The following is a 22,199-nucleotide window of genomic DNA, read 5'->3' as shown; positions in this document are numbered from 1 at the left end:
CTCCAAGGTGTCTGGTCTTCTAGGAGCAGGTCCCTGGCACCAGGTAGCCAATCTGGAAGACTAGGTGTCCTGAGGTTCCCCGTGACCACACTCCACCTGTGTGCCTCTGCAGACCAGCCATCCCCGACAGGGTTCTCCACTCCAGCTTCTCCCTGGACTTTGATCTCTAGCTGTCAGTAGAGACAAAGGCTCAGCCTTTTGCCTCCTCCCTCGACCCTGCCTCTTTTCCCAATATCTGCCCCACCTCAGCTTTTCCAGCCGCCTCTCGGTCTGCATTGAAGTGCCCTGGTTAACCTTTTCTTTTTTCCATATCTGGTCATAACGTACATTTTATATCTTCTGTGCACACTTGTGTTGAATAGTAATGGTCAGTCTTATGACTGCACGCGAAAGAGGGTGCTGACCTAGTTAAATTCTTCTGCTATAAGGATCCCCAGATACCCTCCTGCAGCATCCAAAAGGTCTCTGATTTGTCAGATTGTTGGCAGTTCTAACCAGATCACACATACTCAATTATACTACAGTTTGTTAGTTTCAACCAAAGTCATCTAAGTGGCCCGATCACTTCACCCTACCTGGAGCTCAGAAGCATCCCGACTGTATCGAATGGTGGTTAAAGACACTATGGCTTTGATTTTGATTCAAATGAATTTCCCGAAAAGAAACCTCAGGCCGAGGCAATATTTTGATTAAAACTCTCTAGCTAACTACCAAATAATCTGAAGAGATTAGTGGATTTGCAGCAGATGTCAGTATGTGGAAATAAGGAGAATCCTATTTCTAAATGTTTCCCGAGGCTCACAGTTAGAAATGACCTTGGCCAATCTGTTTTACCTAGAGTCTCGGTCAATTGAAATGGCAAATTTCTCAGAGAGAGAGAGAGAGAGAGAGAAGAAACTTTGAGAAGAAAGAGAGAAAGAGCAAAAGATGCCCCCGGAACTGATTATTCCTGGGTAAACAAATCACCCTTAAAACAGAGCTACCATCCGTTGGTTAAACAAGGCACTGACTTCCATATCACCAAATTAGCTAACAACTTCATCTACAAGACTGTTTTTCATGAATATTTACTCTCCTAGAATGTTACTATATTGCGTAAATTTGTATGGACTTACAAGAAATCAATTCCTACATAATGATTATGTTCTATGTATACAGTTATATTTTATAAAAGAAGCCATATGTTGAGACCCAAGGGCTTCTGTAATGTAACCAAGGATACGTTTCCTGCAAAACCAAAGGGAGGAGCTTCCTTTTATTTGTTTCCTAAGTCGAGAAGTCATCAGGCAATAAAATGATTCCACTCGTCTTATTAGTGGTTAGTTAATGTGACGCCGGAGAGGGGGAGAGGGTTGGAGGGAGAACGGTCCCTGTTTACATTTTGAGTGATGGCTCTTTGGATCAGGATTTCTTCCCTCCATGTGCAAAAAGCAGCAGAGATGAAAGAGACTGAATCATTCTTCCCAGACTTGCAAAAGATGCCAGCCAGAGGCTCTGGATGAGGTGGAGATGGGGAGAGGCCAGCTCTCTCCTAGGGCTGCCGTGTCCAGCCTCCACGGGGACTGGAGCGGAGATTCACCCCACATCTGTACTCCAGCAACCCACTCCCACCCACGTGAAGCTGCTCTTCCCAAGTGCCTGTTGCTAAATATAGCGCCTGCATTTCAGACTGACAGGAGAGTTCCTGCTGTGTACACCGGGAGCTGAATCTTCACTTCACACACTCCTAATATGGTAAGCCCTGCAGCCTATCAGCCCGGGAGAGAGCCCTGTTCTGGGGCTGGCACGCTCCCTACTGCTTAACCCTTTCACACAAGATGGACCGACCACAGGTTGCTACAGATTCTCCTGGTACTAATAGTCACAAGCCAAGTGCACGTGATCTGGAAACCAGGGTCCAGTCCCCCTTCCAAAGAGCAGTGTTTGTGGACAGGAAGCCTTCAGATCCAGGAAACAGGGCGGAATGAACTGCCTGAACTCCGTGGGTCACGGAAATGAAACAGGGAAAAGAAAAATAAAGGAACAAGAAAACCTGTTTTCAGGAGGGTGAGAAAGGCAGTAGCAAATAGGGCAGCAGAGGAACTGACAAACATGCCCCCCACGCCCCCCTTAGGCTGTGAGTCTGCTCTGACGCAGCCCCTGCCGCCCAAGGCAGAGAGGCCAACAGGTGTCCAGGCTGGCTGTTTATACCAGACCCAGAAGTGAGCAGAGAATGCAGGGAATGCGTCCCCGGGCCCCCTGATGTTCTTCCCAGCCTGCTGCAGACTCAACCACCCCAAGGACTGGGCCGTTCAGTGTTTCAGAGTGATTACCAAGAGCCAAAGGACTGTGGCCCTTGCAGGAATAATAAAGAAGAGGCAAGGAGTGGTTAGACAATTAATGCTCCTAATAACTTGCTAAAGTGTTAGAGTGTTGGTGTTGTTTCCTTGGGGGAAAAAAGGGGAAACCACTGTAGCAGCTTCCCACTGAGAGGGCTATTAGGGCTGGCGAGTCCCTTTTCAAGAGGGGATGATGTATAATAAAACAAAGTTAAATTTCAAGACGTCTTCATCATGGTAAGGATCGCTCTGCTGACTTCCATAATTTGGTAGGATTAGGAGTCTCTTAAGAGGCTGGGGAGGGTAAGGACTCTTTTAAACAGTATAAAGTATTTCTCCCCTGAAGGGTCAGGTGCGGGTCCTCTCAGATACGGGCTGGACCTGCTGCTCACGGGTCTGCAGCGATGCCGTCAGGAGCTAGCCAACAGTGCCTGCTTATTTACCTTTTGGATGCCTACGTTCTAAACACTGCTTTGCACATTTTACTTTCTCAAGACCGGAGTCCTCCAAGAAGCACATTATAGGAGGTCCCTAAATTAGAAATGAGACCATGGTTGGGCTTATTTGTGACACAAGGCATGGCCCAATATTCCGCCAGATATCATCTCCTAGGGAAATCTGTCTGTGTGCAGGTATGCATTTCCTGGCTCTCCAGCACTACCCACTACCCACGTATGTGTTGTTCCGCCTATCGTTGCCTCTCCAAGGGGGCCAAGGACCCCACCCTCTGTGCCCAAGGGTAGCTTCCAAACGGGATCGTTAGATGGGAGCTCTACAAAGTCTCAGGTTGCAGACAGACAGGGTCCTTCTGCTGAGGGCTGAGCTCCAGGCAGCCGTGGAGGTAAGTCCCCCTCCGGACATAGGCAAGACCTCTCCTGACACAGGTGAGACCCACCTCACTGGCTTTTTGCCCCGGTGATGAATAAAGAGAGATGGCCACCTGTAGCTTTCGCTTGCCTTCCACACAGCTCTCTGGCCCCTGGCTGTCCTTTGCCACCTCTCACTTTATCCTCTCCCCCTGGGACCCCAGTCTGGCCCTTCAGGTCACATCCCACATAAGTCTGTCTGTGCTCCGAGGAGGGATAGGGTGGGCACGATCTTCTGCTGTCCCCACTGCTCTCAGCAACCCCCACCCTGGTTTTCTTTTCAAGCTTTATTTTTGCACAAACTCGTAAGTGGGGTGCTCAGTTCCCCTCAGAACCTTTGCTTTTCATCCAGATTAAGCCCCGTTGGCTTAATGGTTCCCGATGCAAGAACCAGTTTAGGATGTTTGAGGGGCAGAAACAAGCAAACCTGCACTTAAGTATTTCTTGCCTTTACAGTTTTGGACACAATAATCCTCATTTTCCTTGTATCAGTGTGGACCCTCTAGCTACGAGGAAAAGTGTCAGAAATTATGGAGAAGGAAGAAAGCGTGGAAATTAATATATGAGATCTTACCTCATACCAATTGAAATATCTATAGCCTTTATTACAAAAGAAATAAATGATATCCATTTGGCAGAAAAGGAACACTGAGAGAAAGCTAAAAAAGCATTACTTCATTTTCAATAAAACTTAGCTTAAAAGTCTTTGTCAGAATTTGTATCACTGCCCATATTTGCAACCCAAATTAAAAAAAAAGAGAGAGGGAGAAAGAGAGAGGAAGGTGGACACTTCTCTAAAATTCTTGCAGTTAATTTCCCTAATTCATAAACTTGAAGCTCCACCTTAACTCTAGCCCCCACCCCCCACCCCACCCAGCATGGGTTGATCCTGCTTTGTCCTTTGCATCTCAGGAGTCTTAGGTCCTAAGAAAATGTGGACTATGAACCCAACATGCTCATATTCACAAGGATTTATATCGGACATTAATATTAGCCAGTAGGCTTCACTTACTTCATTCAACGATTATATTTTGAGTTGTGCTACATGTCATTCTCTGTTCTTGCTAATGGAGATACTACAGTGAGCAAGGCCCAGTTCCTACCTCTGTAACTTTTAGTGGAGGAAACAGACCAAAAGAAGAAAACAAAACAAAACCTGATTGTCATCATTATTCTGAAGGAAATAAACAGAGTGATATGGTATGAGAGTGTCTGCCATAGGAGCACTATTTAGAAAGCATGGTTCAAAGAGAGAGACCTCTCTGACAAGGAGACGTGTTCAGTTAAGACAGGCCTGGAGTGCAAAGGTGCCGATAGAAGAACCAGTTTAGGATGTCTGAGGGACAGAAACAAAGCCAGCGTGTGGTGTGAGCCCAGTAAAACAGGGAGAAAGAGAAGAGAAAGGAGATTGGCCAGTAGGGAGGGCTCAGAAAAAGCCGTGGAGAGGTTGAGATTTTTACTCTCATTTCAGTGAAAAAGCATGGAAGGGATTTTAGCAGGGAAAGAATGTGATCCGATTTCTAGGTTCAAAGTCAAATTTCTAATTTCTGCGCTGACAATTAATAACTGCAGCTTTATCATCAAAGAGATGACAGTGCAGATAGCCAGACGCCTGCTGGGTGCCTGCACATCAGCCTAGCAACTCAAGAGGCTCTACAGTTTCAGTCTCTTGAAGTTTGAAAATTCTGCATCCCCAGGAACTGAGTCATTACAGGAGTTGATGCATGTCTCAGAACAGGCCAGGCAGGAATGCTCTTTTCTTTTCCCTCTGGGTCAGGAACCAGCAGGATCTTCCTCTCTGATTATATTCAAGAGTGTAAATAGCTCCTGCCACCACCCTAGATAGAGGGACTACCCACCAAGTTCTAGAGAAGAACTATTACCCCGACCTTGGTACCAGATTCTTGTTCTAGGTTTGCACAAAGAAAGCTAGACCAGGGCAGACGAGAACATTTCCTGTTTCAGACACCAGGCCTGGGAACAGACTGGTAATAAAACAGCACATAAGCAATAGAATGATCTCAACAGCTGTGCTTTGTATGGACTTTCTTCCCTCTGCTTTGGGTGGGTTTTTTTTTTTTTTTTTTTATAGTTCCTGACACCACAGCTCATTGGCACTTAAGTAAAAATATCTATGCTGAATTCTCACCTGCCCCCTCAACTTGACTTCTAATGATGTGGCAGGTGAAGGGACAGGAGGCCAATGATCTTTAATATGGAAGGGACTGAAGATATATTTTTGTGAGTAGAGATCCTCTCTTCAAGTTTGGCCACCTACACTTTCCAGAGCTACAAATAGAGTTGACATGATTTCCATGCTATAGTAAGGCCTTGAGGGTCTCAATAAAACATAATACTGATGAGGTTTTTGTTTGTTTGTTTGTTTTTTTCCACACTGCCTTCCTTACTCTCAGGCTACAAAAAGGGATAGTTGGTAGTGCTTGGGAAGTACTCCCCAGTAAACAGAAGCGTAAATCCCAGGTCTAATTAGTAATGCTATTCAGTTTTCAGATGAGCTGACATGTAGGGCTTTGGGTTGGTAAAGCCTGTGGATCAATGTCAGTTTAAAGGTGGTTTTTCTCTGTTCACACATGGAACACAACAGAAGAAAGGGTTCTTCCCAGGGAGCAGTGGGGAGATCTGTTTCTTCAAAGTGGGTGAAGTTGTAGACATTGACCATTTTCCACAATAAACATGAGCTGACCCATTACATTTTTTAAACACAGATTTATTGGGTAGGTTTGTATGAATGTATGCCTTTGGCCAAGTTCTCAAGGGTTGTCTTTCTTCATGGGGAAAAAAAAAGCCCTCTCAGCCAAGGCCAAGGAAACTATTTCAGCTAAGAAAGGAACTGCTATGGCCTGTGGGGTAAGCCATGAGGTAATTGTAGCCAGAGCCGGCAAATGCAGCCAGTGGAAAGACTTCGGCGAGAACCAGGCTGCGACAAGAGGCCCCTGATAGCCCTGCTCTCATCTCTACAGCTTCTGTGACAGAAAAATGGCCTTGAGATGACTTTCAAGTCCTAAATTTCTTTATGAAAGAAAGTATTAGGAAGGAATAAGAAAATTGCAGACAGGCCCTAAAAATTGAATCAAAGGGGAAATTCTTATGAGTTTATTTAGAAAGGACATATTTGAATTCTTTTGAAATGCTCTTTTATCTTACAATACAAAAGAGGGACTCAGGGAGGGAAGAGACCACGGCCAGGACGCTTGACCGGATCAAGTCTTCACAGACCAACCGCTGGAAATGGATTAAATTAAAAGATGGGATTGAATTAGGCCACCTTAACACTTTGATCAGGGAGCCCGTTTACCAAGTGTGACATTGCTGAATATTTGGCTGTGACAACTGAAGGAAGAAAGGGAGAATTGATTGCCTTAGTAGCTGCCGCAGACACACATGTAGACGAAGCAGGTAAGTGGGAGGTAGGGTCATGGTGCTCCAGGTTTTGCATCTGCTCTCCTCGGGCTCCTGTCTCTGCCTTTCTCTGTCCTGTTCTGCACCCCCGGGACAGCCAGCTCCTGGTTGGGTTTGAGACCAGAGGGTGAGAGGAGCCTGCAGGCGTGGTGGCCTCTCTGCTCCCCGCTGCGTCACTCCCCACTGCTGACAGGCAGCATCCTGTCAGGTCGCTGGCTCCAGGCCTGTTCTCGGTGGGCTCTGGGAGCAAATTCCCCTTCCCCTTGCCCTTCAGCCCTGGGAGTGATAATGGCTCTCTGCTCTGGCTAATCCCTGGATGCTTGCCATCCACGGTTTGCTCCCTCCCCCGCCCCCACCTCTCCCAGGAGCCCCTTCATTATATTCTCTTCACTTAAACCACTTGAGTGGAACTGTATTTCCTGCCAGGACACAGACCCATAAGGTCCTGAATACATTTTCTCAAAAAAGACTACAGCTCTATTCTAAGGCAAAGGGTCAGGGGACACCATCGGTCCCTCATTCAGGTTCAATGCCTTAATGTGGAAAATGATGTGACATTACTACAGAACCTAGACCGCAGTTTATTGTTTTCATCAGGCATTTTCAGCACGAGGCCCAGGCGTTTTAATATAGACATTGCAGGTCTGGGCCAGGGGTCCCCAGAAATCCACTGTAAGATTTACATTATGGGGGAGCCCAGCCAGAAGATGTGGGCAGGCAGAGGTATTAAGAGAGCTTATGATTCAGAAAGAGCCCCAATTTATAAAGGAATAGAAACCCGTTGCATTTATTTTTCTTTGCTATGTAGCTAGTCAAGAGAAGAGAAAGATGAAAGAGAGGTAGGAGAGGACAGAAAAGCGAGGGGGGGGTGGGGGGAGCGGGGGGCGATCAGTGGAAGGAAGGGAGGGAAGAAGAAAAGAGAGACTTATTAATTTTTAAATTTCAGCCAGGGCTAAATAAGGTTTCTTTTTAAGAAAACGGAACAATTTTACTTGCAGAATTAATGCCAAGGTTTTTGCTTTGAAAAAGGGGCCAGCCTACAAGATACTTAATTTACAACCTGGAGCTCAGAGGCCCTTTCCAGACACCCTGTCTAAGATCTCCCCCTTCTCCCATACCCCATAGCCCATGACCTGGCCCTCAGCGGTACCTGACATCCCATATAGAACTTCTGTGTCGGTCTGCTGTCGCCCTTCCCCTCTGGCCCGTGAGCTCCACGAGGCCGGGCGTGCTGGACGTCGGTGCCACGTAGAGAGTGTGCATCAAGGCCAGCATGTCCGGAGACCAGGGTGGCCATTCCTCCTGGAAGGAAGACAGATGAATGGCGGGGATGGAATGACTGTGATTACATTTTGTCTCAGCAAGTCTGAATCGAGGACACTTACTTAATCAAAGGTGAGCCTCTCCCAAAATTGCTTTTTGTGCAAACCCGATTCAGGGCTTGATTCACGTGTTGTTAGTGGCAGAGGATGAAGTGTCTCTCTTCCCTTCCTTGGTGCTGTCTCTTCCTATGAAAATAAGAAAGAAAAACCTCCAGATGGAGAGCCTCACATTGTCGGCAGAGTTAGAAAAACTCCCCTGGAATTTGTGTCAGTGATGCAGTTTGGTGCAGACTGACAAGGGAGTAATCTCCCATCTTATCGCTTTAATTTCAGGCTTCAGAGATGCCCAGCTCTGCTGTTCAAAGGGTTTTATTAAAAATTTGTGAGGAGGGAGAAGAGGTCTCCGTGGGCCTGTCTGATTTCGTTATCTCTGACAGAGCCTGCAGATGGAGCAGAGCCACGGAAAGCTGAAGATGGCCTGATGGCACCGACATCCACAGGGCTGAGGTACAGCCTCCCGGTACTGACCACGGATGTTCTAGTCTGTTGGGATCGCTCACATCACCGTGATGCTCAGTATTACCCTAGTGTATACGTCTCTGTCATTAAACCACCGGCGTTCTAGTCAGAAGACAAACACCCACGGCTCCCCAACCTTTAACTTGCCCCCTTCACACACCTTCTGCTCTTGGTCCTCCGGGGAGCAAAACCCCATTCTCTGGTAATTTTCTTGATAAGTCCAGATCGAGCTACGGACTGTCAGCCGTTCCTCGACGGCTCTGATGCGTCGTGTGAATCCGATAGTCTATAAAGAGGAGGTACTGTCGTTCGGATCATCATCCAGATGACGTTAGACCCCTCTAAGACCCCAACAGCCTGAAAAGGCAGAGATCGGCCTGATGGCACCGACTAAAACAGAAAAGGAAAGACTGGTTTGTGTGTTCCCTAAGAAGGAGCGCGGACTCACGTGAACACCGTCACACACCAAACAAGCTGCCTTCTCCATATGTATTTTTCTGGTTGCCTAGAGAGGTCTCGAGCCGGGAGAGCGGCCCTGCTGAGAGTCGCCCAGCGGGGTTCTGCGAAGGTTTGGGATGAAGAAAAACGTGGGACCCAGGAAGTAGAGAGCGCTGACCGGGCGTCTCACCGGCTCACTCACCAGCCCCATCACAGCCTCACTCAAACTGGGGTAAATGTGGGGGTCAACTGAAAGCCTTTGAAAAATACAGATACCTGGGCACAGCCCCCAGAATCATTATAGAAACAAATTGGAACCTCTGCCATCACCTAAAAGGGCCAGCGGAAGGTGTACGTTTATAAAAAGTTGGGGAAAACCTTCAAAGTGCAGAAAATGCAAAGCTAATGCTGAAGATGAGTCTCTTGGGTTCCCCTGGTCACACTGTCACTCTCGGAGGGGGTTCCGAGTCAAAGAGGTAGGACCAGGGTGGCACAGGAGAGGTAGGCGCTCCCCACTGCTCAGGCCCTAGGGCCCTCATTTGCTCAAGGGCAGACTGGGGCTTGATTCCACAGCTGCCTTGGGAACTTAGGAAACTCCTGGTCAGCAAGCTGTCTGGAGAAACCACCTCACTTACCTAAGGCCCCAGGCATCTGTCTTTGATTCTTTGGTAAGTCCATACCCAAAAGCAAAGATAAAAAGATTCCTCCCTCCCCCTCCTAAATCCCTTCCATCTTGTCTATGAACTTTGTCCCTACTTAACTTCTTGCTCCTCCTCATGGGAGAAAAGAGGGTGGCTCTTCTTCCTTATATGTTAGGGTGTGTATTAGACTTGGCAGTGGTCATGATTTTTACTCAAAGCTCACTGCCTCATTCAGTGGAGTTGTGCAGTGCACTACCTGTACAGCTGTCGATGATGACCCTGAGGAAGCCATGACTAGACAAGCATGCCATAGACACGAAAGTGCAAATGACCGAACACACACACACACACACACACACACGGTCAGTAAGCCACCAGCATGGCAAAGAAAGGAAAATAGCAGCAACACCAAAACCAAGAGAATGACCCGTTTTAACCTAGACAGTGATCACACGGTTCCATGTAAACTGTGATTTTAGTAGCTGCTTCTTTGGCCCTAGAAATTATGCTTTCCTTTGAAGAGCTGATGTAGCACTCCAAATGATACATTCAGTACTGGAATTCAGTGTTCTGTTTCTCTGCAGGATGGTAATAGAGACTGGATACATGTCCTAGTGTCTAATTCTCCAGTTACATAATTAGTAACTGTACATCTTGGGAAAAAAAGTCCTGCTACAAGATAGGATCTGGCAGGAGGCAAAGCTGAAGTTGTGCAGGGTAACATTTTTTTTAGTACTAAGGCTTCTTTAGCCCCAAGTCATTATTAATTGTTTTTTTCTTCTTCTGTTACATTACCATTGTTATTATTACTAGGTGACCATTGTTAAAAGACTGTTGCTTCAGAAACTTGAGAATGAGAGAGTGGGAGGGAGAAGGGACGTGACACTGCCATCATCTCCAAACCACAGCCCTCTGCCTCTCCTGAGAAGCTTCCAGAGGCTCGTGTCCTATCTCCAGTTTTCATGAGAGCCCCCTGCTTGTCACAATTCACTCTCTGGTGAATCACCCGGCACAGGGTAGGGCAGACCAAGGGAGGGAAGAAAGTGAATTCAGGTAGCTAGAAGGCGCTAAATCTATGGGATACATCGACCCATTTCCTTTTCTTTTCCTTTTGGTTCTTCAGTTGTATAATTATTATTTCTTATCCACAGGCTCAATAGATCTTTTTCCAGAACATGTAAGCTTACGGTTCACCTAATGGGCCATCCTTTAAGATCTCTAATCATCCTCAAAGTTTGGCTTCAGCTCACTGACCACTTGAGGAGACCAGTAGCGAGGTCTGCTCACCGGAGCTCCTGAGCAGGGACTGACTTGAGCCACAAGTGGAATGCGGGGGGGGGGGACTTTTTTAGATGTTAATCTCCCTTAAACAAAGAGAAGTTCCTCCTTTGGAGAAATGCATCTCTGCAGTGCTAATGGTTGAGGTTGATCTGTTTGTTTTCTGAGGGCGCGTTTTATCTGCTCTCTGGAAAGTACCAGAGCTCTCCTCACAGTGGTGGTATCATCCCCCCTTTCATTCTCCCCTCACTCCAGACACATGTACTCTTGCTTTCAAGCCCGTTCCCCGCCGGGGATGTCCTTTTTCTTTAGCATGCTCAGAAGATGAGAATAGTATCATCTACTGACATGTCTCTTAAAGTTTGAGAAGCAGTGTTGGCAACTGCAACCACAACAAACAGTCCACATCCAGGGTACGCACTTCTGCCTCGAACACAGGAATTCAGGCCAATTCAAATATTTCCAAAACACCTCCCAGAGCCAAATGCTCAGCGCCTTGCACTGGAGGGGCAAACACTTCAGTCCTCCTCTTGAGGAGCTGTTTTTAAACAGCCCTCCCCATTAATGTTTTAGTTAGGTTTACCTAAGAAGATCAACACTTCGCAGATTTCTAGTTACTTCTAGGTCTAGTCTATGAGGTTTTTGGCTATGCATAGTTTTGTTTTGTTTTGTTTTTTAAGATTTTATTTATTTGTTTGACAGAGAGAGGTAGTGAGAGCAGGAACACAAGCAGGGGGAGTGGGAGAGGGAGAAGCAGGCTTCCCGCGGAGCAGGGAGCCCGATGGGGGACTCGATCCCAGGACCCCAGGATCATGACCTGAGCCGAAGGCAGCCACTTAACCGCTAAGCCCCCAGGCGCCCCATTGGCCATGCATAGTTAAAGGTTAACACTCGATGCCATACATCATTGGGTGTAGTCGGTACTAATGGTAATGAATATTTAATAGAACCAAACAATGCACAAGTAGCTTTTTTGACCATGGTATCTGATGTTACATGAAGAGTGGATAAATGTAAAATTACATGATTTTCAAGAGATTAGAATGATCCATCAATGCTGAAGAAAAAGTTGATTAGAACTCTCCCTGGGTGCCACAGGGTGAGCTGCACTTTGCAGAAGAGATTTCCAAACATCTATACCATGATAACATACCTTCCAGATTTTCCAACACAGCTCCAGTTTCTATTAATGTGCTCTCTTGTTGCCATAAATATCCTCGTACTCGTCATACTGGGTACCACGTATTTTTGGTTTATAGTCGGCATAACCAAAGCTCACCGCAAACTTTGGTGCACATCCAGGCCTCTTAGGCATAAAAAGAGGTCGTGGGTCACTCTTAAATTTTGAGGCTGCATGTATAGTATATTTTTTTTAAAAGCTGAATCAGGGCTATAAAATTTGTGGTTTGACTTAAATACAGGTATTTAACAATTTAATACGTTTAGCTCCCCCCAGTACAATATAATATAATTGTACTATTCCTAAGAAATTAATATAATTCTGGGCACACACACACCCTACGTATGGCGTGGGTACCACTCTTGCCCTTGAACCCCCGTATCTCTGGCTAGAAGTTCATTTGGAGATAATGGCAAACACCTAAATGGAAGGTGCTTCATGATGTTGATCCTACAGGAGAGGGAAGAACGGTGTTTCCTCTATTCTTCTAAGTGTTGACTGGGACCCATATAACAAAAACAGATTCCTAAGAGGAAAAAATGAACAGGAGTGTATTAACAAGTATATCTCATCTGTCCACGGGAGAAACCTAAGAAATTGAGTCTCTTAAGGCAGTGGCTTAGAATTTAGGTATAATACAATCTTCAGCTCGACCAAAGAAAGGACTGTGTTGGGGAGGTGAAATGTGGAGAGGTGACCAGGTACATGAACAGGGAACGCATGGGTAAGGGTCATGGTGCAGGTGTAAGCTGGTGACTTTGCCACTGGATAAGTCTTTGGTGATTTAGAGTCATCCTTCTCTTCCCAGTACAGAAGAGGAGACATTTCCTTTATAAATATACATTTTCCTTAAGAAAGGGCAACTTTTATTCTGTTTTCGGAGCTTTTCTTATGTCTGCTGTTTCTTAAAATAAACAGCTCAAAATAATCCGTATGCCAAGAGGCATGTTTGGGGGGAGCTTCTTCTGGTGCCGTACAATACTAAATGCGCTTGTGGCCTTCCAGGGACGGGCCATAGGGTGAATGCTAATAAAGCAGCCCTGAAAATTAGCCCAGGGCCCAAGTAAGCGGTTCCTGGGCCACAGCGAAGAAAGTGAGTCCACACAGTTGCGGGTGGGAGCATTGCACAGGCTCGCTCCTCCTCCCGCCTGGCTTTGGCGCTCACAGTGTGGGAAGAGAACCCTGGGGCCTGGAAACAATTTCACAGGCCGATACATTTTTGAAACTAACTGCAGGGTTGCTGGAGCCTCCAACTTTGGGCTCTGTTTCCCACAGTAGCCTTCAGGGGAGCGGTATGGAAAGCTCAAACAGGATCAGCTTTCCAAAGCCGTCTAGCTTCCCACCTGCTGCCCCGTGGTAAACCAGGAACCGCTTCCAGACCCCACTGGAGGCACACTTGTTAAGGGCAAAGTGAAATCTTCCCATGGAACAATTACTCACCAAGCCCAGCTCTGAACAAGACACCAGAGGTGAGTTTTAGGGAAGTTTTAAAACACAGGAATGGGGAATTTTTACATATTTGCATACCTGTACTTGAAATTTCTGTCCTCAGGCCCTGTTCCTGAGGCATCAGCACTAAAGTTGTGATCAAAGGCTCCCTACTAAATTAAAGAAAGGAAATGTACAGGGCAACAGCTGTAAAGAAGACAGAGGAAATCCCTGTAAGGTCCTTTCTCTTGCATCACCTCCTCCTTGGGAGCGGGGATGGTTCTGGTTTTCCTGAAACATCCTTCCTAGAGTTTGAATGCACCCCCCCGCCCCCCCCCCCCCCGACTCTGTCCTTACCAGCAGCTGTCCAGGGGCTGGGGCACTTCATGTGGTGAAGTGTTGGCTCAGCTGTACATAAGATCCTTAACCCTACATTTATTTTAGGGACTAAAGAGTGGAGGGGGTAGGAAGCAAGGATACTCAGACTTTAAATACTACCTCCGATCCATTGCACCAGGTAGCACTGAAAAGCCCATAGCAGTAAGGAGCAAATACAATTGGCAGGTGTTTAACAATTAAAACAGCTTTCGTGGCGCACTCATTACGGGCCAGCCATGGTGTTAAAAGCTTCTTACACGGGACAATATTTTATCTGCTCCACTACTGACAGGTTTATATTATTTGTCCCCTTTTTGCAAAAGAAGCAGCTGAGGCTTAGGACAGTGGATTCGTCCAAGGTCACATGGTGAGTGTTGGTGACTGCAGGATTCAGGAGCACCCTAACTCCAAACACGAAGATGACAGAGAGGGAACTATGTGCTTCTGAATTTTTCAGAGCTTTTACCACTCATTCCAGTCATTTGGGATTTAACAGAATCTAAAATGTTGCACCAATTTTCACGCCGGCTTTTATAATCCCACCAGGACTGCAAATTCCTTGAGGTCAATGACTGGATTTTCTACTTCTTTGTGTTCTTCAAAGTGCCTACCATAGCAATTTGCACAAAACAAGCAATTAAAAAATATGCACATTAATAAATCGAAAAGCCGAGAGTTAAATTAGTAATTATCAAGTGAGTTGAAAAAAAAAACAAAACGAGCCTACTAAAATAAAAAATGGATGAGGATTTGTCTTCCCCTTTTCCCAGGATGTGGGTCATTTTTAAAAGGCAAATTCCAAGTCTATCTTGAGTTCCAAAGGAGGGGAATATCAGAGTCAGGTTAATTAACTTTCTGAAATCACTACATTAGGAATGAAGAAGGCAGGGGAAGCCTCCGACAGCATCCCAGATGTGTCGGTGCACAAGGAATTCCAACAAAGCTCCAATGTAAATCAAGCTTGGCTCCCATAAACCTCAGATTCTCACGACTTCAGAGACGCCTCCTCTAATCCTCTCACTCTCTCCTGAGGGCTTAGAGAGCCTGCAGTGGTCCGAGGGCAGGAGTCACAGAAGCTCAGCCCTGGTGCACACAGGAGCCGAACACTCAGGATTCAGCAAGATAAGCAGTGAAATCCTTTAAGCCAAGACCCTGGGGGTAGACACGCCAGGGATCCAGGGACCGGAATGTTTCTAGATTCCGATCTGCAAGGAGAGAGACGCATTCTGACATCACAGCCCAACAGAAAGCCAAGTTAAGGGCCCACGCTGCTTTCCTCCCGAGAGGCCTGCATTGTCTACACCGTCCCCTTACGAGCAGTGTGCCCCCACGCGTGCGCGTGCGCGTGCACAAACACGCAGCTACCCTCACTGTACTGCGCCCCCCATTTTGTTTGCTTTATCCAGGTGCACAGCTGCGATGCTCCTAGACGTGCTGGACGCCAGGCCACCATCTCCCTTCCTGAGGGCAGCGGCTCACGAGGCAGGAAAAAGTGAGGAAAGTAACACCAATATGTTAAAGTGACTAAAATCCCCCTCTCCCTCTGGTCCTCTCTGATAAAGCCGCATAGCTGTCACCTGGATTTTGTTCCAGTAGGAGGTACCCTCCTTAAAGACATCTTTCTGGGGATGGGAGGGACTTGCTTTTCAACCTTGGTCTGGCGCCATTTTTGGCTGTCATCTGTGGCTAAAGGCAGAGCCCAGCCTTCGCAGGCCCGGTTCCCTCCCAAACGTGTGTCTGAGCCAGCAAGGGCTCAGCCAGCAGCACACATCTGAGCTCCTGGCCTAGGAGGGGAAGGGAGGGAAAGGGTGAGGGGAAGGGGGGAGGGGAGGGCCGCCCTCCCAAGTGCTCCCTTCCCGGAGCTCCCTGTTCCTCTCCTCCGGTGAGGCCAAAGCCTGCCACAGAGCTTCAGTTTCTCCCACTGTAATGGGATATGCTGCCATTAGGGGCCTGGCGCTGTGCCTGCTGTATTAAAAATGAAAATATTTGCTTCTAACTGCAGTCACCGTCTGTTTGTAACCTTTACTCCTACCCATATGCCAGCCTGAAACCGCCACTACAGCCCCTGGGTCTCTTGGACTTCCCCGACAGACTAACCTCCCACTTCCTCTTGCAATTTTTTGAATAACCAAGAGCTAGTCTCATGAGCTGTTTGTCACTCCAAGCATAGTCCGCTTTTTTAAAGGGCTGCACGTCGTGTGTCACTTCCAGGCCCCCACAGTGAGGACGGTGAAAGAGAAAGTAAGGATCAGAAATTAAAATATGAAAATTGTGCAAACCCACAGAGTTCATTATACCTTTCAGAAAGCAACCGGGTAGATTGAAAAAGAAATTTTTCATGTTATCAAAGAAAACAAATGAAAAAATACAACAGGATTTTAAAAATATTTTTAGATAATGATAGCATGCCAGAAGAGGAAGAATCCTACTTAAAAAGGGGTAAAACCCATGGGAATTTTAAAACATCTGAGGATGTGTAATATTTAACAATGCTACAGCTCTAAGGAGAAATGAGATACTAAGAAACATAGTAATTATATGGATCAGGATATTAATAAAACAGTTTAGCTTAAAAGCAGGTGTCAGGGCACCTGGGTGGCTCAGCCAGTCAAGCGTCTGCCTTTAGCACAGATCATAATCCCAGGGTCCTGGGATGGAGTCCCCAGGAGCATCGGGCTCCCTGCTCAGCAGGGAGTCTGCTTCTCCCTCTCCCTCTGCCCCTTCCAGCTTGTTCTCTCTCTCTCTCTTTTTCTCTCAAATAAATAAAATCTTAAAAAAAAAAAAGCAGGTATCAAACACTCAGTTCTGGAAAGTAGTCTTAGCAATCGGAACTCTATGAGACATTTTTTATCCAGTGCTGGCATAAGGTAGAAGCCCATGCTGGCCCAGTCAGTTAACCATACTTGTTATTCATCATTTCTTGGTTACCAAGAAAATTATCAAAATATGAGCGGTTTCTGGAAAACAAAGCTAGCTGGGATCTCAATATTCTATGTCACCGGGGAGGAGATCTAAATCTAGATTGGATGAGACAGTGATGGGAGAGAGAAGGAAGAGACTAATCCAGCCAATCCATCATGAGCAGCTGAACAGTCAGATGTACACTGTGGAGAGAATATGACGCATTCAGATGTGATCACGCATCCCAGTGCAGAGGGATCTGTGGTGGGGATTCAGGAATCAGATAACAATCAAATCTTGCAGGAAGTGGTACCACATTTCTATGCATATAGAGTTACAATAACATCTAGAAGTTGTAGGCATTCCTGCTAACAATAACACACCTGCCAGTCTCTGTGCTAGGAGTTTCACATGTTTTATTTCACTGAATCCTTAAAACAAGCCAGTAAGACAAGTACTACTTTTATCTCCTATTTTTAGAGGGAGAAATTGAAGTTCAGGAATGGTAACCCCACTGGTAATTGCCAGAGTAGGGATCTGAATCACAGCTCAGGGTGTTCCATCCTGTGGCGTCTGATTCTCCAATATTCACCTGACACCTTCCTCCCTGGATACTTCCACTAGAGTAGGAATGGCACTTATTGGTTAATTGATCATGGTAATTCACTGACCAGTGATGGTTTAGGACTTCAGACTTGGACCAGTCAGCCTCTAACATTTCCCATGAACAATTATTGATCCAAAAAAAGCATATGACTGAAATCGGTCTAAGCAAATGAATGAGAATGACTCGGATTCCAAAGAATGAGGAGAAATGCTCTTGCTCTCGCTCTCTCTTTCTCCCCCTTCCCTTTTCCCCCCTCTTCCAAAGAGAATAGAAAAGCATATGGCACCAACTGTTACATGAAGCCACCAAACTACCAAGTAGAGAATTCACCTTAGGATGAGGTCTTCTTTGTAGATGGCTGTATGGACAAATAGAAAGAATCTGGGTTGTTGATGACATAATTAAATGGCAGGGATCAACAAATATTGAGGCTTCCCTACCTCTGGATTTCATTTTATGAGCCAATAAATGTCCTTACTGTTTAAATAACTTTGAGTTGAGTAACCATTCTCTACAACTGAAAACATCCTAATACCTACCCCATGAGTCTTTCTCAGAGAAGAAAGGGAAGTGTCCACTCATGGATGATCTCACTCATGTGAAGGCATCCATAATGTGCTCACTCATGTGAAGGCACCATACATGAGAAGGGTAAAGTCCAACATGGTCAGGACCTCTTAGCTAGTAAGTGACAAGGCTGGAATATGTACCTAGGAGCGTCTGACACCAAAATGTGCTTTCCAATAAGCACAATGAAAATCTTGGTCAATAATGAAAGGTATGCAATCATATTCCAGTCCCATGCAGAAGTTAGGCAAGGACGTGCCGAGGATAAAGCCTAACAAGAAATTTGGTTTTCACTGCAGAATGCCAGTCAGCAAGGAACTTGTGTGCTGGCGTGGGGAGCCCCTTGTATGGCTGGGCCAGTGTGGTAGGAGAAGGGAGGGGCTGTAATGAATGTAAAGAGGTTAACCCTGACACATTGAATGTTGGGTGGAAGACCAAAGCATCACTTTTAGACTCTACCAGATGGTGTGTGTGAGGCTACTGATATCCCTTCCTGCCCTAGTCAGGACTGGCTCAACCCCCAATGGAGAGCATGGCACCTCAAGTGGAAATACTTAGAAGAGACAGAAGCTGTTAAAAAAAAAAAAAAAAGACAGAAAAAGGGAAGGGGAGGGAATCCATAGATATTAGGAACATGGTCATTATGTAAGTGACAAAGTGACTCCCTGCCAGATTGTTGGTTTATCTGGATGTATCTGCTCTCTCTGGTCAATGCTGTACTATATGCAAAGTTTCTAATATCTGTTTGTAGTGTATTTTCATGTATAACATATTATTTTCCTAAAACTGGTAACTGTTCTGTCCTAAGTGCTTGCTCAGAAGTTTGCATCTGAAAACTCAAAGTACAGGGGTACCTGGCTACCTTTCCCAATCTCTACCTGTTCCAGAGCTGGCATATATGTCTTCTGACCTTGAATACTACACTGTTTTAGGGAGTGCCATTTACAGGGCTCCTCTCAAATGGTACAGTGCACAGCCTGAACAACCATACCCCAGTGTCCTGCCTGGTTCTCTAACTCATTGCCGCTATTTGTCTAAGACTTTTTCTTAATTGTGTCTGTGCCTGTTTTCACTATTATATATGAGATAGATCAGCGGATTTTGCCATCATTGCCCAGGTAGCCAGCATAAGGCAAAATGTTCTGGTCTTGATTTCAAACAAGATGTGGGCTGGAATTTTGGGTCTGCTACTTACTAGCTAGTTGGCCGTGGCCAAGTCAACCAGCTGAACCACTGTTTCACCGTCTATAAAATGAAATGGATAGTATCGGCCTCATGGTATTAATGGAGGGATATGTATTAAACAGGATAAAACATGTCAATGTTTATTTTTGTTGTTATAATGATTCTTATTATTAATACTATCAAAGTCCTTAGCATGGTGTCTACAACAGAGCAGATCCTCAATAAATATTAATTTTCTTCTCAAATTTCTATATCAACCTGTCTCCCATCTCTCTGCAGGGGATGAACCCAGTCCAGAAGATGCCTAAATTCTAAGTGAAGAGTACTCTCTCCTGAATATTTTCCAAACTGGGTGGGAAGCATTTTGCAAAGTATGTCACTTGAGTAGTTCTGGGTTGAGGGAAGAGGGAAAGAAATTCTATGGTGAAACCTCTGAAAAGCACTGTGTTCTTTACCTGCTCTTGAAGATTCCGGTTGTTTGTTGGCATATTAAAGGCTTTGAAAAATCTCATCCCAAAGAACTTATTTAACTGTTTTACCAGGTATTTCTCAAATCAAATAGACTATGGATTCTTTTTTACATTAGACAAATTAACATCTCACTTTTGTGCTCTATAGAACATGCATTGGGAAATTTTGGTTTAGGGACAGAAGCTAGGAAAACTGGGGAGCACCAAGAAGAAGGTTGGTGTGACCAAAACAATGACACAAACCAGAAGGGATACTGGGGCAAAATTCTTCTGCAAACTTCTAGAAGGGTCCAGAGTTGTGACATGATAGGTGTATATTATTCCCTCTGGGCAGAGAGGGAGAAATATATGGAGGCAGAAGAATGAAAGGCAGCAAAAAGGAAGAGGAAAGCCACTTATCGCTAGTTCGAGCATTTACTGAACAGCTACTAGGAGAAAAATGAGAACGTCATGTGACGCAAATATGAATAATGTTGTCCCTTGTTAAAGAAATAACGGAAAACAGAGGAAACAGAAAAAGTAAGAAAAGAAATAAAATAGATTAGAAAGGGAAAGAAGACATGTTTGAGAAAAACTTTGTCAAGATTTCCAGGCGGCAGATTCCAGTCTTTCCTGCTTCACACAAGCTGCCTAAGTAACCTATCTTTAATTAAGTACATGGCAATGCCCAGCAGAATAATTATATCTTTTTTTAAGTGAATTCTGCCAAAAGATTAACATTTTGTTTAGGGGAGAAAATGAACAATGAATACATGTATTAGAAAAATTCACTCTTTAAAGTGGGCAGCAAATTAGCTAAGGGCAATAATGAAATGCAACGGTGTCAATGAATATTTATGGAGCATCTCTGCAGCAAATATGAAGGACTAGGCTCTGAAACAGCAGAAGAATAAACCTAAAACTAGAGAGGAGGCAGTTTTTCAAGTGTGCCTTTAGAATATGCATCCCGTTCTGTCATTTCATTTGCAAAAAAATTGTCAACAAATTGTCTTCAGTGAAGGAGGATGGGAAAACAAAAGGGGAAAATTAAAAGCTTCATTCAGAGGCAAGCTCGGCAGCTGGGAGGCAAGTTTCAGAAACTCTGAAATATTAATGTCGTTCTTGGAATATTGGAGCTCATTACTGCCTCCTGCCTGTCCTGCCTCCTCCCCACCAATCTGTCCTGCCATATTGTCTCCAGCCCGCCGGCCTCCCTCAGCCCTTAGAAATCGAAGGTCCCAGACATAGAGATTCACCTCCTAAATGTTCTCCTCCCTTATGCTGGGTTTTGTCTTGGGTTAGCCCCTCCTTTTTGCATGTGTGCACTCATTCACTCCTTTACTCATTCTTTACCAAATATTGATCGAGTTCCTACTCCAGACCCGCTGTGCAACAAGGACTGTGTAGGTGTGGGTCACTCAAAGGATCTGCTCCCCCTTCAAACTTTGTTGAAATGAGAGTTCTCTTCTCTTCCCAGTAATCACAGACTTTGCAGGTTTTTATTTTGCATCTTGAGAAGACTTCTCTGATGTTTTCTCCGGAAAAATGCAGACACACTGGTGAACCGTGTTTAACCCTATAGCTGATTTCACTTACTCTCATGTTTCATATTCTGTCACTTTTTTGACAGGAGTAATGTGTTTCCGACCTGGATTGTGGGACTGTTATAACAGGGAGTGGCAATGGGTGCCCCTACCCGTTCTGTCTTTCTCAGTCCAGCATGAGAGCTGGTGCACAAAGAGCTGGATGCATAGATCAGAGCAGTGTGCTGTACACAGGGTGGCAAACTGTTTGTGTAAAGACCAGATCGTAAATATTCTTGGCTTTGCAGGCCTCTGTCGCGAGTGGTCACATGCCCCGCAGTAGGACAAAAGCAGCCATAGGCGATTCAGAAAACACATGAGCATGACTGAGTCACAGGAAAACTGTATTCATGGACACCGAGATTTGAATTTCGTATAAGTTTCCCACGCCATAAAATATTATTCTTTGATTCTTTATCCAGCCACTTAAAAATGTAAGAACCATTGTGAGCTCACAGGCTGTAGCAAAACAGATGGGGGCTGGATTTTGCCTGCAGTCATTTGTTCACTCCTATTGTAGCAGACAGAGAATCATCTCAGTGTAGGATCAGTCTATGAACATTGTCCATGTCCCTTACCAGCGGGGGACCGTAACTACTAATTTAGTATCTTTCGGCCTCTATTTTCTTATCTGAAAGTGGGAGTAATAATTTTGCTCTTGCATGGTGAGGTAAGGATTAAGTGAGAAGGAATACAAATAAAGTACCTTTTTTTTTTCATTAAAGAGAGAGCACGCGTTCTCGTAGGCGCAAGAGCTGGGGGAGGGGCAAAGGGACAATCTTAAGCCGACTCCACGCTCAGTTGGTCAGGGGGCTTGATCTCATGACCCTGAGATCATGACCTGAGCCAAAATCAAGTCAGGTGCTTAACCAACTGAGCCACCGAGGTGCCCCTCTCTTCCTCTAAGCTTAACTCTGCTTTGCTCCAACATTTTCCATTTCTATTAATAACATCGCCAAGCTCCAAACATCTAGATCAGATCTGATTCCTCTCACTTTTTTTTTAAGAGTTATTTATTTATTTCAGTGAGAGAGAGAGCAAACAGAGTAGAGGAGCAGATGGAGAGGGAGAGAGAAACCCAAGCAGACTCCTCACTGAGTGCAGAGCCCGATGCCTGCA

The sequence above is a fragment of the Eumetopias jubatus genome, unplaced genomic scaffold (assembly GCF_037043125.1).
Source record: "Eumetopias jubatus isolate StellerSeaLion01/CBP00866 unplaced genomic scaffold, mEumJub1_p1.0 scaffold_8, whole genome shotgun sequence".
Taxonomy (NCBI): Eukaryota; Metazoa; Chordata; class Mammalia; order Carnivora; family Otariidae; genus Eumetopias; species Eumetopias jubatus.
This window is presented reverse-complemented; position numbering follows the sequence as displayed.